This window comes from Malus sylvestris, chromosome 10 (genome assembly GCF_916048215.2).
Source record: "Malus sylvestris chromosome 10, drMalSylv7.2, whole genome shotgun sequence".
Classification (NCBI taxonomy): domain Eukaryota; kingdom Viridiplantae; phylum Streptophyta; class Magnoliopsida; order Rosales; family Rosaceae; genus Malus; species Malus sylvestris.
Window position 1 is genome coordinate 5,466,076 of NC_062269.1, and position 18,678 is coordinate 5,484,753.

The 18,678-nt window shown below is 38.5% G+C and overlaps 1 long non-coding RNA gene across 1 annotated transcript; it reads left to right on the plus strand.

The window, feature by feature from the left end:
- Positions 1 to 1,629: 1,629 nt before the first annotated feature.
- LOC126585287 (uncharacterized) lies at positions 1,630 to 11,674 on the plus strand. The gene is made up of 2 exons (XR_007610398.1): positions 1,630 to 2,031; positions 11,352 to 11,674. It is a non-coding gene; the product is annotated as an uncharacterized LOC126585287 (long non-coding RNA).
- The last annotated feature ends 7,004 nt before the right edge of the window (positions 11,675 to 18,678 follow it).

The window sequence follows — 18,678 nt, forward strand, 5'->3', positions numbered from 1 at the left end:
AAACAAATATGAAGAAGAACTTGTCCGTTGGAGTTGCAGCTCACACAAGTTTCCTCCTGGTTTTCTTCATGCTAATTACGATAGGCAGAAGCCTACATGTTAGGCCTCCTCACTTCCCTTGTACGTATTATCCATATCTCATTAATTAATATTGGTTACATATATATATATATATATATATATATAATCACTCTTAATTTGTCTTCCTTGATACTTCAGCAAACCTTCAAAGAGAAGTCGGAGCCGGTGACAGAGACAACCTATACCGAAGCGAGGAAGGAGGAACGGAAGGAGCGAGGAAGGACCTACATGGAAGCGGGTCGAGGTTGCCGGACTGTTCACATGCGTGCGGACCGTGCTTTCCATGTAAAAGAGTGATGGTGAGCTTCAAGTGCTCCATTTCAGAGTCATGCCCAATTGTTTACAGGTGCATGTGTAAAGGGAAGTACTACCATGTTCCCTTTCCCTCTAACTAGTATTCATCATCAGATCACCACATTGCGACGGCCTCTGCTAGTTATACGCATGCATGCATGGGGATTCGTCGCTAGGAACACAATGTGTCAACTTGTGACCCCAACTTTTTCGGGGCCGCCCTGCTCGCCCTATGCCACAATGGGCCTTAGGAGGATGCATGTTAACTTGTGCGAGTGGATTTTTCTTAATTATGTACGATTAATTTGTTTAGGATTTAATTGCAGTTCAGAATTTTCAGATGAGCAGAAGAAAAATGTATTAATTGTAGGGGAAAGTTAATTTGTATCTCATCACGAGTTTCTTGTTTTTCTTTTTTTCCCTAGCCAATTATTATATTTGAATTTTTTGCCCTCTATCTCTTTGATTTATAGTTTATACCCGTCAATGTTCCGGCAGTGATGCCATTAATTGTTGTAACTGTCTGTAATGAACCGTTAAACGCCTCTTGGGTAATAGTCAATCCAATCCACCCAAATATAATTTGAATAGCCTAGGCAATTCGTATTAAAATATTATTTAATTATTTAAAAAAAAAGAATTTTATTTTTAATTTCAGATAGGTTTTTTAACTAATCTTGTCACGCCACGTGTTATGATCCGAAAGTACAATTTTTTAGATATATTTTCGAGTAGATTTTTAACCAATTACGTAGTGCCACATGCCATGATTCTGTAACAATTATATGGATAGATTTCCGATAAGATTTTGAACCAACCACATCACGTCACGTGTCACTATCTGTTTAGAATCCTTGAGAATATATATTCGATAAGATTTTTAACCAATTCACGTCGTGCCACATGTGTAATACCCTGAAAAATTTAAAATATATGATTATGTAGAAATTGTTTATCGGAAAGTGAAATAATGAAAATGTCCCTCGTTGATTAAACATAATTTTACGAGGATATATTTTATTGTATTTCTTGGCATATTTGGATAGAACTCGATCTCATGAACGCGTAGGCGCAAACTGTTCATGAAACGGAGTTATAATGAAGAAGTTATAAACGAGCAAAGTTAGGGGTGAAATGGTCAGTTGACCATAATCTGGATTTCTCCAGAAAATTGTGAGGTGCCACATGTGTGGTAGTGGCTGGGAGAGAAATGGGCACTACCCAATTAGAAAGAAAGGAAAAAAAAAATAAAAAGAGAAAGGGAAGCCCAGCTTTTCCGTCGCCATGCACCCGTGCACCAACCCCGGTGGTTTCCGCCATTCTTTCCGTCGATTCATCACCATCCATCACCTACAACCCCTTCCTCAACCTTCTCTCTCTTCCATTTCACCCAAAATTAGAAGGAATTTAAGGGTAATTTGGTGATGAACCGACGATGGGTGTTCCGAAGCCTCGACGGCAATCCACCCATTTCGGAAGGGATTTCCGTCAACCATCACCACCCTCAGGTGTCAATGGAGTCTAGGAACAAAGCCCAATCAACATTGGGGGCGGCAGAGTGACGGAATGGATGAATCGAAGTGCACCCTTTTAGGGTTTTTCGGCGGATCTTGGTGATTTCAGGCCACTTCCCGACCAAACTAGGCTTCGGCCCAGGTATGAAAATTTCTCCTCTCACTGAGATATACTTGTTTGTAAAATTTGAGAATTTTTGGAAATAGTTGAAATTTTCCAGCAAGTTGGGGCGACGGACCGCCACCCCTAGCGGTGCGTGCCCAGAGAGTCGTCAATGCTATTTTTAGGCTAAATTAGATGCCTTGAATTCAGTTGTGGTATCCGTATGACGTAGGTTGATCATTTGAACCTAAATTCACTACGATACGTTACTAGGTCATTATATGAACCGATGATCTGACTGTTGGATCGTCACCAAACTTTGAGGCATTATAATAAGTAATATTTGAGGACCTTAGGAACTTATAGATTGTGAATCTGACGTACGGATCTTCCCAAATTGGATTTGTAAATTTGTAAAATAAAACGTCGATCGCCACTTGATTTCGTGATTGGCGGAGTTCCGACCGTCGGATCATAATGAAATTTTAGTATGTTGTTCTAGAAGCATAATGTGAATTACGAATGGCTTGATCCCTTCATTTAGGGTACGTAGGCAATCTAACCAGGATGTTAGATGCAACCATAAATTAAACAAAAAATGATTATTTTTTTAGTGTGATTAATTAGAATTATAATTAACCATTATTTTTATTGTGGCCTACCTATGTGTTTGGCTTCCGAATTAGAAATTTTGGGTCATTACAACATGGCATTATTTACAACCTCATCCTTTTTTTTTCCATATAAACCTTTCATCCATCCTAAAATCATACACCAAAGTCAAAATAGCTCATAATCTTTCTTCCACAGCTTGCATTTCGAACACCTCATCTTCACCATCCTCGAGGTTGAACAATTCTTCATCTTCCTCAAACAACTCTTTCTCTTGCTCATTGATTTCTAATAATCTCCTAGAAGAAGATACTATAAGAACTCGAGATTTATAAACCATGAAGAAAGATTATGAGTTATTTTAATTTTGGTGTATGACTTTAGGATGGATGAAGGGTTTATATGGGAAAAAAAAGAGATGAGATTGTAAATAATGTCATGGGGCACGACGTGAATTGGTTAAAAATCTTATCGAAATATATTCTCAAGGATTCTAAACAGATAGTGACATGTGGCGCAATGGGATTGGTTCAAATCTTATCGAAAATCTATCCATATAATTCTTGCAGAATCATGACACGTGGCACTATGGAATTGGTTAAAAATCTACTCAAAAATCTATCCCGAAAATTGTACTTTCGGATCATGGTACGTGGCATGACACGATTGGTTAAAAACATATCCGAAATTAAAAATAAAATTATTTTTATCATTTTATTTACAAAATTAAATAATATTTTAATACAAATTGCTTAGGCTATTCAAGTTAGGGGTGGACATGCACTAGGGCAATTAGTGTCCTTTGCAGGTAGTTACTATTCATTTGGGTGAATTGAATTGACTATTATCCCGGAGACATTTAACTGCTCATTACAGGTAGTTACAACAATTAATGGCATCACTGTCGGGACATTGATGGGCATAAACCATCAAACACAAATATAGAAGGGAAAAAATTCAAATATAATAATTGGCTAGGGGAAAAAAAAGAGCAAGAAACTCGTGATGATATACAGATTAACTTTCCCCTACAATTAATACAACATTTTTCTTCTGCTCATCTGAAAATTATGAACTACAATTAAATCCTAAACAAATTAATCGTACATAATTAAGAAAAATCCACTCGCACATGTTAATATGCATCCTCCTAAGGCCTGTTGTGGAATAAGGCAAGCAGGACGACTACTAGGGCCCCAAAAAAGTTGGGGTCACAAGTTAACACATTCTGTTCCTAGAGATGAATCCCCATGCATGCATGAGTATAACTAGCAGAGGCTATTGCAAATGACGACTACTAGTTGGAGGGAACATGGTAGTACTTCCCTTTACATATGTACCTGTAACCAATTGGGCATGACTCTGAAACGGAGCACAGGATTACTCATTGGTATATTGCCATGTTTTAGGCACAGAGATTAAGTTTAATGGGATTAAACGGGCCTGGCTTCAACTAACTTCGTTTCTAGAAGTTCTTAGAGATTTGCTCGCTCGTCCTCGTCTTGCTCAATCATCCTCGTCCTACTCCTTCATCCTCGTCCTACTCGTCCTCGCCCTGCTCCTTATCTAGTAAATTCCAAATCCAACGATCTATTTCTTCAATTTTGTTTTGCAAATAGAGAAATTATTATTGTGTTTTTGATTGATTTCGTTGTTTTGGGTTTGAATCTCTGAAAATTTTGAATTTTTAGCTCAAAGATTGTGATAAACTTTTATTAAGCTTGCTGCATTTCATAGAAGGGAAAGCGAGGAGTAGCAGCAGAAGCAGCAGCGACGGTGGTAGTAACCCTAATAGGTAGAGCATTTCTCTTTAGCCCACTTTATCTCGAATTCAGACCCTGATCTTACACTAACCCTCATCCTACGTTGATGTTAGTGAAAAGATTATTCACAACATATAGGCGCTAGCTTCCAACTTGAGTTTCGCCGAGAAAGTGGAACCAAGCAACCCATGATATTGCTAAATACTTTTTTGAAGAACAAGATGTTTCTCAATGATTGTTATATAAATGTAAAAGTTAGAGAGATAACCTTTATAGTGAGTGGACTGAAGCAAAGGTAAAATATCACACTGTAATTAAAACACAAGGAGATGACAAATTAAAGAGGGAGGAATGGATGATATTATTGATCTGTTTGTTTTCTAACTGTTTTTCCGTGCATTTGTTGTAGTTGGAGTGCTCTATTTATAGAGCAGCTCCATACACACAATTTCTTACAATTTGAAAACTTACATCGCATATTTTGACAAACACATATTTTGTTTCCATAGTCTATGTCAACATTTATGAACATTGACAATAACAATGCCATTGTTGAATATCATCATGCACACACTTTGAATCATCTTCCAAGATCTGTATGGGCATTCACTTCTCACCAGTATTTTCAACACTCCCCCTTGGATGCCCACATATCAACATCAGTTGCCTCGTTAAAACCTTGCTTGGAAAAACCCAGTGGGAAAAAACCATAGCAAAGGAAAAAGAGTACAACTTTACCTGGATTGTTGATATAGTGTTTAGTATGCTTATGTTGCCTCGTTAAAACCCTGATAGGAAAAACCCAGTGGGAAAAATCCTAATCGAAGGAAAAAGAGTACAACAAGCATGTATCATGGATGCTCCCCCTGAGATGTATCTCCCCCTGATTTCGCACTCTCCAAACTTAGTTGTTTGGTAAGTCGACGTAATCCGATACTTTGCACTAACTTCTGAAACATGCATTTTGGTAGAGACTTGGTGAACAAGTCTGCCAGATTTTCATTAGAACGGATTTGTCTGACTTCAATAACTTTAGCCTTCTGAAGCTCATGTGCACTGAAAAACTTTGGAGATATGTGTTTAGTTTTATCGCCCTTGATGAATCCTTCCTTCATTTGGGCAACACAGGCTGCATTATTTTCATGAATGACAATTGGATTATCTGTATTCAAAGTTAGACCACATTAATTCCGAATATGATGGATCATTGATCTTAACCAAGAACATTCACGACCTGCTTCATGTAAAGCAAGTATTTCTGAATGATTTGAAGATGTAGCAACCAATGTTTACTTTGTTGAGCGCCATGAGATCGCTGTATCTCCATTCTTGAACACATATCCAGTTTGTGAGCGGGCTTTATGCGGATCAGAGAGGAAACCAGCATCTGCATATCCAACAAGGACCTGGTTATTTGTGGAGTTCTTTGAGTAGAAGAGACCCATGTCTATTGTCCCACGAAGGTATCGCAATACATCTTTGACACCCTTCCAATGACGGATTGTTGGAGCAGAACTATACCTAGCCAACAAGTTGATTGAAAAAGCTATATCTGGTCTAGTACATTGTGCTAAATACAACAAAGCACCTACTGCACTCAGATATGGTACTTCTGGACCAAGGACCATTTCATCCTCTTCTTTTGGACGGAATGGATCTCTCTTAATGTCCAGAGAACGAACGACCATTGGTGTGCTGAGTGGATAAGCTTTATCCATGCCAAATCGCTTCAGAATTTTTTTTAATGTAAGCTGATTGGTGGACCAAAATTCCACTAGCACAATGCTCGATCTGCAGGCCGACACAATATTTTGTTTTCCCAAGGTCTTTCATTTCAAATTCGCTTTTCAGATATTCAGCAGTTTTATGGAGCTCTTTAGGAGTTCCAACTAGGTTCATATCATCTACATATACTGCCACTATAGCAAATCCAAAGTTGGATTTCTTAATGAACACACAAGGGCAAATGACATTGTTGATATATCCTTCTTTGATCAAATACTCACTGAGACGATTATACCACATTCGTCCAGATTGTTTCAGCCCATACAATGATCGCCTTAATTTGATCGAGAGCATACCTTGTGGTTTGTTACTTGTTTTAGGCAACTTAAGTCCTTCTGGGACTTTCATGTATATGTCAGTATCTAATTCTCCATATAGATACGCAGTGATGACATCCATAAGTCGCATGTCAAGCTTTTCTGAAACCACTAAACTTATTAAGTAACGGAACGTAATTGCGTCCATTACAGGAGAGTATGTCTCCTCATAATCAATTCCAGGTCTTTGTGAAAAGCCTTGTGCAACGAGTCGTGCTTTGTATCTAGCAATCTCGTTTTTTTCATTGCGTTTCCTTGTGAATACCCATTTGTAACCCACGGGGTTTACATCAGGCGAGGTTTGGACTACTGGTCCAAAAACACTTCGCCTTTCCAAGGAACTTAATTCTGCCTGGATTGCATCTTTCCACTTTGGCCAATCTTGTCTCTGTTTGCACTCATCAACAGAGTGGGGCTCAATATCATCACTTAATATGATTTCAGTGGCTACTACGAATGCAAACATATCGTCAATGATTATTTCATTCTGATCCCACAATTCATTAGTACATGCATAATTTATAGAGATTTCTTTGCTTTCATGCACTTCTGTCTCTTCAGGGACATATGTCTCATCAAGGACATTTTCTTTTTCCGGAAGTCCAGAATCATGAATTGTGGATTTGTCATTCATTCTTTCTTCTTGAATGATTTCATTTGGATTCAGTTGTGCCCTTGTCTTTCTCTTTCGAGGGGCTGAATCTTTTGAACCTGGTGGTCTACCACGCTTCAGGCGTGCACCAGATGAATCATTCGCTGCCATTTTATTTTGTCCAACAGGGACATCAATTCTAGCAGGTGCATTTGCAGCTGGTATATGCGATTTTGTCACTTTCATAGCATCATTAAATGCATCTGGCATTTGATTGGCAATGCTTTGAAGATGAACGATCCTCTTTACTTCATTTTCACATTGAATGCTTCAAAGATCAAAATGAGACAAGGTGGGAACAACCCATGTCAGTTCTTTCCGTTCTTCTGGAACGGTCTTTTCTCCCCCTAACGATGGGAAGACTGTCTCATTAAAATGACAATCAGCAAAACGAGTTGTAAACATATCATCTGTCAAGGGTTCCAAATATCTAATGATAGATGGTGAATCAAAACCCACATAAATTCCCAGTCTACGCTGAGGTCCCATTTTAGTGCGTTGCGCGGGTGCAATAGGCACATAAACAGCACAACCAAAAACTCGTAAATGTGAAATGTTTGGCTGATGTCCAAACACGAGTTGTATTGAGGAGTATTGGTAGTTGGCTATAGGTCTCAATCGAACCAATGATGCAGCATGTAGGATGGCATGTCCCCATGCAGAAGCTGGTAATTTGGTTTTCATAAGCAGAGTGCGGGCTATTAACTGAAGCTGCTTGATCAATGCTTCTGCTAAACCATTTTGAGTATGGACATGAGGAACATGGTGTTCAACATCAATGCCCAATGTCATGCAGTAATCATCAAAGGTTTGAAACGTAAATTCACCAGCGTTATTAAGTCGGATTGACTTAATGGGATAATCTGGGAACTGTGCTTGTAACTTAGTTATCTGAGCAAGAAGTCTCGCAAAAGCTACATTCCGAGTAGACAAGAGACAAACATGTGACCATCTGGTGGATGCATCAACCAAAACCATAAAATATCGAAATGGTCCACAAGATGGTTGAATAGGTCCACAAATATCCCCTTGAATTCTTTGCAGAAATGATGGGGATTCAGCATCAACCTTTAGTTGTGATGGTCTTATTACCAACTTCCCTTGAGAATAAGCCTTGCAAGGGTTATCATCTGAGATAGCAATGTCTCTGCTCAATAATGGATGTCTATTAAAGTTGGTAATGATCCTACACATCATGGTGGATCCTGGATGACCTAGACGGTCATACCAAAGCATGTAAACCTTTGAATCAATGAACTTCTGGTTCATGACAGTATGTGATTCAACTGTCCTTATGTATGTATAATATAATCCACTCGAAAAACCACGCAACTTCTCCAATATACGCTTCTGGGTATCATTGGAGGTAATGCATAGATACTCCACATTTTCTGCACTTTTCCTTTCAATGTGGTATCCATTTAGACGTATGTCTTTGAAACTCAACAAATTTCGAGTAGATCGAGTAGAATACAATGCATTTTGTATGGACAATATTGTTCCATTTGGTAACATAATCTGAGCTTTCCCTGAGCCTTCAATTACATCTGAAGGTCCTGATATTGTTGTTACCCCTACTCTTGTAAGCATTAAGTTTGAGAAATACTTTCGATCACGAAGTATTGTATGTGTGGTTGCACTGTCTGCAAGACATATATCTCCGCCATTTCTCATGTTCTGAGAATAACCACAGTTTTTATCCATGCTTTCTGAGTAAATGGAATCACAGTTAACAAACAATTTATAACAGGAAATTTACATGCCACTTTTATTGAATCTGAAAAACTAGTTTTAGACAACAAGTTCAGCATAATAAAAGTACATCAAACATAAACGATTTAGTCGGACCGATATACTTCATTCCCCCTTTCCATAACGAAGTCTGAAACATCGAGGTGAGTTGCGTCAAATTGCCCTGATAAATTAAACACTGGATCAGGTATATCCATTGGTTTAGCCTGGTCGAGAAAATTGGTCTCGACACCCTTCTCCTTGAGGGAGGCTTGATACAACTCCACCAGATGTTTTAGGGTACGACAAGTTCGCGCCCAATGCCCATTGCCACCACACCTATGGCAGGCCCCTTCAGAGTTCCTGGGAGCATGGGTCATGTGAGCTTTGCCTTTGTGACGATTCACATTTTTTAAGCTCGGGCCAGAATTATGCCTCAGAACTTGGTTGTGAAACTGACCATCATGGTTCTTGCCTTTCCTATTCCATCGACCTCGTTTGTGGCCACGTCCTCGTTTATGATAATCACCACCAGAGGATGTGGCGTTCACTTCAAGGGAAGCAGCATTCACTTATGGGAATGATGCAGATCCAGTAGGTCGGGAATTATGGTTTTTCATCAGGAGCTCATTGTTCTGTTCAGCTACCAGGAGCACAGATATCAGCTGGTTGTATTCAGTGTAGCCTCGCGCTCTATACTGCTGCTGCAGGAGCACGTTATTGGCATGAAATGTGCTATAAGTCTTTTCCAGCAACATTTCCTCAGTAATGGTATCCCCACAAAGCTTCATCTGAGAGGTAATCCTGAACAACGCAGAATTGTACTCCGCCACTGATTTGAAATCCTGAATTCTCAGGTGAGACCACTCATAGCAAGCTTTTGGAAGAATCACCGTTGTCTGGTGATTGTATCTGCTTCTCAAGGCCTCCCAAAGAGCTAACGAATCTTCAACCGTTAAGTACTCACTCTTTAGTGCCTCATCAAGATGGCAGCGAATAAAGATCATGGCCTTCGCTCGATCTTGAGAGGATGAGCTGCTTTCTTCTCTGATAGTATCTCCAAGATTCCCTGCTTCCAGATGGATCTTGGTATCAAGTACCCATGTAAGGTAATTCTTCCCGGTAATGTCCAGGGCAGCATATTCAAGCTTCGCCAAGTTCGCCATTTTCTTTTCTGAAAGAAAATGAGATGTGTAAGAACTTGCAATAATATGTATTCCTGGAGGAATGTAATGTTAGAACTTCTGGTTCTTACAAATTTTTCATTTTGATCTTCAGGCCAAAATGATAAGCACTCGAAACTTCTGGCTCGAGATTTTCAGGGTGAATGAGGAGGGCGATTGTACCGCACCATTCTCATTGAAAGAATGTAACATGGAATGGGCGATTAGTCCGCACCACTCAAGTAGCAAGAAAATTGAAATACGCAGAGCAGGGTGGGCGATTATACCACACCACCTAAAATTGCAATGAAATTAAACAACAGGTAAATGTAAATTTGCAGAGCAAGGTGGGCGATTATACCGCTCCACCTGAAATTTACAGTAAAAATAGATCTGCAGTCCAAGATCGGCGATGATACCGCACCATCTTGGATCGCAGTAAGATGAAATTTGCAATTCAAGATGGGCGATTGTACCGCACCATCTTGGATTGCAGTAAAAATAAATACTGGGTTAGTAATCAATATCCAAACCAAACAAGTAATCAAAGATGTATGTAACCGCTAGTTGGAGAACTACGAGCAGGCATGGAGCAAACAGTTTGTTGCGAAGGTATACCGCGCAGTTGAGGCAGAGGAAGAAGATGAACAGGAAAAACCTTAGAGGAAACATTTTTTTTTCGTTCGGCGGAGAGAAGTGAGAGAATGATTTCTTTTGGTGAATGTAAATGAGACATGGTTATATTTAGAGACTCGTGCTGATAACGTGTTATATAAATGTAAAAGTTAGAGAGATAACCTTTATAGTGAGTGGACCGAAGCAGAGGTAAAATATCACACTGTAATTAAAACACAAGGAGATGGCAAATTAAAGAGGGAGGAATGGATGATATTATTGATCTGTTTGTTTTCTAACTGTTTTTCCGTGCGTTTGTTGTAGTTGGAGCGCTCTATTTATAGAGCAGCTCCATACACACAATTTCTTACAATTTGAAAACTTACATCGCATATTTTGACAAACACATATTTTGTTTCCATAGTCTATGTCAACATTTATGAACATTGACAATAACAATGCCATTGTTGAATATCATCCTGCACACTTTGAATCATCTTCCAAGATCTGTATGGGCATTCACTTCTCACCAGTATTTTCAACAATGATGACATTTTAAATATTCTAACTGTTGACGTTAAAGTATTTGTTCGATAAATTAGTAACAAATCTTGGGAAAAAAAAAATAGTGTGATAATTAATTATTGTCACCACATGCCACGTATAAATGTTTCGCTTCACGTTGGTCATAGCAATGGATAATTTGGTAATTGTACTGCAGTATAGAAGATGACATTAAACACGTTGTCTACCATGGCCAACTTCCACGACAACCTTTGGGCCCTGCAAATCATTACAAAAACAAAGGAAGCTCCTCCAAGAATATAGGATATTTTAAAGGCAGGGCCGGCCCAGGCCCAGTGCAGGAGGGGCGACCGTCTAGGGCCCAAAAAAATTAGGGGCACCAAAATTATTAGGACGGTATATTTATATATGTTTTTATAAGAGTATAAATTTATAAAATTTGATTCAAAGACACAGAAATTTAACTAGAAGTGGTGGTTTGTCATTTGAAAATAATAAGGAGGTCTTGGGTTCAAAACACCATGTGTGCTTATTTACTTTCCTTTTTTTTACAAATTTCTTTTTATAAGAGTATAAATTTAGAAAATTTGGTTAAAGGATCAAGAAGTTTAATTAGAAACATTGATTTTTGTTGTTTCAAATTAACAAGAGGTCCTAAGTTCGAAATGCTATGTGCATGTTTATTCTTTTCAATTTTTACAAATTTTTGTTTGGTTGGTAATTTATTTTTAGTTACTATCTAGTAGCTATGTGGGTTGTTATTTTTAAATATTCGTTTTAATTTAAGTCTAATCTTCAACAAAGAATAATATGTAGAGCAAATTTGCAAATTATATGACGTGTCATCAAAATGTTTAATTTAGTGCCCATTCATTAATAATACATATCAATTAAAGACTCGAAAACATCATTATTTTTTAGTCCCATATTGACAAGGTTAGTAAATAAGAAAAAAACACCTCACGATTTATTCAAAAACACATTCAAAGTTCAAATGGAAAACAAAACTCATCATCTATCTAATTGTAAGCCCGAAGTTTTTTGTTTCCCTCTCTCAATACAAAATAAATGAGTCTTTCTGTGTTTCTAAATTATTGAGTTTGAAGTGTTTTTCTAAGTATAATTTTTTCGATGTCTTATGTGTGAAAATAAATAATTTTCTTACATAAAGTTAGGGCACTTTTTTTTACTTTGCCCCGGGCCTCAAAAATCTCTGGACCAGCCCTGTTTAAAGGAAAAAACAGATACGACAAATAGTCACTTTTTGCTAATAAAATTTTCTTAAAAATTGATCTCTGTGGTCTTCAACATCTTATGTTTTTAACACAATTAACATAATAATATTATGAAAAATTGTACTAAAAACATGAAGTCTCACTTTGAAAGAGTCTCATTACCATCCAACTTTGGTTTTTTGCCCTAGTAATCAACAATTTTCGGATTTTTTACCCTCCAATTTCCTATTTTAATATAAAAATCCATCCTCAGAACATAATAAGGCAATTGAGCAATAACAATGTCGTTGCAATTCCTGGGTACATGTCGTATTTTAATTTACGAAAAATCAAATTTAGTTTCAACTTGAAAAAAAAATGTGTGCACGTAAATATATATCACATATTTTTTAAATTAACTTATATGCGCTAAAATTTTTAAGAGGATTTAACGCTTGAATTCAAACCACGTAAAAAGCACTAAATTTGCTATACGTATGTTGTATGTTAAAGGGACTCCCCACATTAAAGTTTCTAAAATCATGTCGTCTAGTTCCATCAAATATTTTGTTTGTTTGCCGATGAGGTACACGTGTTAGGCCTACAATCCCAATGAGACGACACTACGTGAATATTGCCCTCTCAGGAACCGAATCCCCTCCGGATCCAAGGAACTGAGCCCAAGGATCAAATGATCCAGACCATTGAAATTTGATCCAACGGCTATAATTATTATAATTTTTAAAGGGTCCACTGTTTGTACGTAACCGTTAGATCAAATTTCAATAATCCGGAACATTTGATGAGTGGGCTCAGTTCCTTTAGGTCCGAAGTGGATCCGGTTCCGCCCTCTCAAAGCACAAAATGTTGATTGAATCAATTTTAATGTTAAAAATTGTGTGACTTAAAACAAAGGGAAATTCTCATTTTTCTACTCAAGTTTTCCAATTTTCAGCTTTTATACCTAAATATTTTTTGTATTACTTTTATACCAAAATATTGATTTTTCTACCAACTTCATACATTCTTTAGTCTATCCGTTAGCTAATCACTTGATAGCAGCTCATGTCACAACATGACACCAAAATAAAAATTGGTAGTGAATTCGACTAATAAAACTTAAGTGCAAACGCATCCTTAATTGTGAAGCTATTTTGATTAATATATAAAGAGATTGTTATTTGCACTTTTAAAAGGTCATTGTGCACTCATATCTTTTTCAATTTTCTCAATAAGGATGAGCGCAGACTGATTTTTTTTTTTTTTAAATGGCAATGGAAGCCCATGTAATATAATTTGACAAAAAATAGTGTGTAGTTTTTTTATGCCTGTTTGTACCATATTTAGAGCCTCCGTATTTAAACCTCGTATAAATACTCGAGGGACTCAAGTGCAATTATGTAATAAATGAAAGGGCAAATATGTAATAAGTGAGGAGCCCTTATTCTATAAATGGACTCCTTACTCTCCTCATTAGAAGAGGTCAAGGTTTAGGCCATGGGAAGAGAGAAAACATCTCAGAGAGGGCAAACACAGAAAATAGGCTAGAGAACACACTGTCTCTAGCCTTCTTGTATATTCACCATTCAGAGTGAAACAATATCAACATCAATGTGGACATAGCCCAAACATTAGGGTGAACCACGATACATCTTGTGTTCTTTACTTTCTTGTAGATTCATGGTCGGATTTACGTTGGTCTAAGATCCTCCGGATTTTGTGCATCAACATTTGGCGTCGTTTGTGAGAAACGACACGAAAAGCTATGTTGGTTCTCTTTCATTTTTCCATCTCCCCACCGTGAAAACTTCACAACCTCCAACGTGAATCTGCAGAAACCAAGAACCCAAAACTTTTCCAGAAAACCCACAGAGCCACCTCCTCTCACTCAGTCTCTCTTTGTAACTGCAAGACAGAATCCACCCAACCCATGGAGCCACCTTCTCATCCTCCTCATTTCTCTGCCACTTCGTTTGCCTCCACCCAAAACCTCTCTCCCCTCCTCACTTGGAACTCTAACTTCTGCAGTTGCTGCTACTATTTCCTCTCTATAAAAACCCTACAAATGAGTAGTCGAATCCCATCTCACCAACTCAGCAGTGGGCTGGTGGTGTCGGGCTCACCCGAGCAGCAACTAAAAGAGCGTCAACCGATAATGGTGTCGCGCGCCGTCTCGTACACTGGCGGTCATATGAAAAAATCTGGAGAGCTAAGCAAAATGTTCGACAGCCAAATTACCAATCATCCTCTTTCTGCTCCATGTAACATACCTCCTCCTATTTCCAAGCTTTAAGGCTCATGCCCTTCTTCCTCCTCCTAACACAACAACGGATCTGTTCGATTGAGACCCAACTTCGGTCAGATTTCTAAGAAATCCTCATGCCCCTTGACTCCACATGCTCTCCGCCGTTCCAAAGAAACCCCTCGGGCTATACAACCCGTCGTTTGTTAAGGACTCATGTGGTGTCGGCTTCGTCGCCGAATTGTCCAGCAAGGTCAGCCGTCAAACGATTACGGATGCAATTGAAATGTTGGAGCGGATGACGCACAGAGGAGCGTGTGGGTGCAAAACGAATACTGGTGATGGAGCTTGGATTCTCGTCGGTTTTCCTCATGACTTCCAAATCGAAAGTAAAAGACAAACCCAAGAGCAAAAATTCGCTCTTTTTTTTGCAGTATTTGAATTTTGGAGAGGAGATGGGGGCGTACAGAGCTGACGACAATTACAATTACTTGTTCAAGATAGTGTTGATCGGCGACTCGGGCATCGAAAAATCGAACCTTTTGGTGCTGTTCACGAAGAACAAGTTCAGCCTCGAATCCAAGTCCACCATTGGCGTCGAGTTCGCCACCAGAAGCATTCGGGTCGATGATAAGGTCGTCAAATCCCAGATTTGGGACACCGCCAGCCAGGAAAGCCATGGGAGAAGGGTAACTTTTTAGTTGGCTGAGTTGAATCTTACTGGTAGACGGTATGGACGATATGAATGTGTTTGCTGTAAAGCAGGCATGCAAATCTGCAAAAGAGCATGCTCTGAAAAATGGACCCATTATTCTTGAAATGGACATTTACAGGTACCATGGTCACTTTATGTCTGATCACACGTGATGAGATTTCTGGCATAAGGCAGCCACCCACGGTTTCATGTATGCAAGTGGAGTTACAACCAGCAATGCAGCAGAAAAAGAAAAATACTTGTGTTGAGTGCAGGAAGTTTTACCAAAAGCTACAGACCACCAAATTCAAAAGAAAGAGATAAAAAACTGCCTCCATGTGAAGGTTTCCTCCAACAGCTGGACCGCTGAGGTTGATGTGAAGGGAGAAATCTCGTTGTTGCCAAGTCCCAACAGTTTTTCTGAATGATGTGATTTACTTTTCTTATCTTTTGGAGACATCTGTATAACCCCACCAGAGGGTAATCATAAATAAAGAAAGAAGACAGCATGCCAAAAAAAAGAAGGCAAAATGTCGGCAAGCCCAAAATAGTGGGCTGGAATGTTATGTGGAGGGCGAAGGCCCATATGCCCAAAAGAGCCATGCCCTATGGTTTCAATCTCCAACTTTCATCCCTCCACTTAAGGTTCACCCTCTATTATCACCAACCAGGTGATCAAAAGTACATCCAGTACTCCAAAATTATTCGGCAGCCTACTGCTATTATCACCAACTAGGTGATCAAAAGTACGTCCAGTACTCCAAAATTATTCAGCAGCCTGCTGTTATTATCACCAACCAGGTGATTAAAAGTACAACCCATCCTCCAAAAAATCATACATGAGCATCACTCATGACAATCACCATCATACATGAGCATCACTCATGTCAATCATACATAAACATTCATGAGCAGCACTCGTGTCAATTATACATAAACATTCATGAGCATCACTCATGTCAACATTCATAAGCATCACTCATGTCAACATCCATGAGCATCACTCATGTCAATCAACATAAACATTCATGAGCATTACTCATGTCAATCAGCTTCGAAAGCTTCATTTACAGAGCTCCAGCTTCGAAAGCTTCATTTACATAGCTCCAGCTTCGAAGCTTCATTTACTGAGCTCTAGCTTCAAAAGCTTCATTTACAGAGCTCCAGCTTCAAAAGCTTCATTTACAGAGCTCCAGCTTCGAGATCTCCAACTTCGAAAGCTTCATTTACAGAGCTCCAGCTTCGAAAGTATTCGTATGCAAAAGGGTCATCATGCACTCATATACTATACATGGAGGAGTGCACATGATTTTTAAGTGAAAATAATAGTCTCACTTTTTTAGAATCAATAATTATATATACATATGAGCGCTCAAACACTAACTAGCTAGAATTTTAATACGGCGCTAACCATTATCTATGTTAAGTCCAAATAATAACTTAATTGGCTAAATGTTTTCCTATCTCAGTGAGTTTTCCCAGGGTTGATCTTTTAACGATAACCTAAAAAACAATCGGTTTAAAGTATGAGATTGCTTTGTGGAACGGGCCTAGATAAACATAATTAGAGTCATATTAACTTAAGAACCAATTAACACTCGTTATACATTTGAGAATGAGCATAAAATTGTAATTTTATGTTTTGTAATTACATTCATGGGCAAGTAATACTTTTTACATGTCTTTGAACTTCTCGTGTATGGAACACGAGATACACATTTTGTGACAATCCGTCCCAAATCTTACGTTTTTACAAGATTTAAAAGTGTGATTTTAGGAAAATGCCTTTAGAGGCGAGGGTTTGGACATCCGTTGACCAATGTATAGCGATGTGTATGAATTAATACTTAGCGTTTTCTTGAAGTAATTTTGTTTAGTCACTATTTATATATTTTATACATTTTTATAATGATATATTTTGTTTATCATTTAGTGAAAAAAAATAGTGGAAGAAGAAGAGGAAGAAGAAGAGGAGATGGGGAGAGAGAACAAAGGGAAGGGTTTCTCCCCATTCAAAGGGGAGGAAGAGAGAGACTGCCAAATCAGAAGCAGAAGCGATGAGGGAAAGGAAGGAGAGTAGAGAGCGGGGGAAAAATGGGGGAAACGGGTTCCCAACCCGTGACCCGTGTACAGCACCAGATTTCTCACGAAATTGGACCAAGAAACCATTCCCAATCATCCCCTAGTCCTTTCCTCTTCCATTCCCAATCAAATTTTATAGGATTTGTGCTTGAATTCGAGTAGAACGAAACTATGGGTTACGACGATGCCATGACAAAATCAGACGATCTTGAAGGTAATCCAGCAAATTGCTACCACCACTAGACTCCTCTAGAACCCAGGAACAAAGCCCAATAAGTGGTGGAGGCGTCGGAACACATTTGGAGGTCGAATCGAAGCACACCCAATTCTAGGGTTCCGACGGGTTTTGATGAAATTGGAGCCTTTCCAAGCCAAATTGGCCTTGGTCACATGTATGAAAGTTTCTCTACTCTTTGAGATCTTCATTTCTGTAAATTTTGAGAATTTTTAGAAATAGTTGAATTTTCTGGCGAGCCAGGGCGGCAGACTGCCACTCGCAGCGGCTGGTGCGGCGGCGCATGGCCAGAGGGTCGTCGATGTTATTTTTAGGCTAATTAGATGCCTTGAATTCAGTTTTGAGAATTGAATGACGCAGATTGATTGTTAGAACCAGAATTCTCTATGATACGTTAATAGGCCATTATATGAATCTACGATCCGATTGTTGGATTGTCATCAAACTTTAATAGGTTATTATTCATAATATTTGAGGAATATAGGAACTTATGGATTGGGAATCTGACTTACGGATCTTCTCAAATTGGATTTGTAAGTTCGTAAAATAAAATGTTAACCGCCACTTGGTTTTGGCAATTGGCGGAGATTCGACCGTTGGATCGTTCCAAAAGTATGTTATTCTAGAAGCATAATGTGGATCCTTGGAAGTTACGGATCAGAGATCTGATTGTAGATCTTCTAGACCGAATTACGTAGACTCATGTGCGATGTAAGTTATGTATTATATCAACGGGAATTCTAAGATATGGTTTGATAATTGGTCATAGGCGCTGATCGTTTGTGACGCCTCGATATTTATGCTAGGAAGTTGTAGCGCAGACTCCAGGTGAGTGGATCTTTCCTTGCTTATCATATTTTTTCGTGATTGAAAATTCTATAAATGCTTTTAAATAAAACTGAGAAATTTATGCCATGACATATATATATATATATATATATATATATATATATATATATATATTTCGAGACAATAGTCTAGTTTGGGAAATTGAGTAGTTTGAGGGACATTGCTGGAAAGATTATAAGATTTGACCCTATGTTTTAGTGGTTAAAT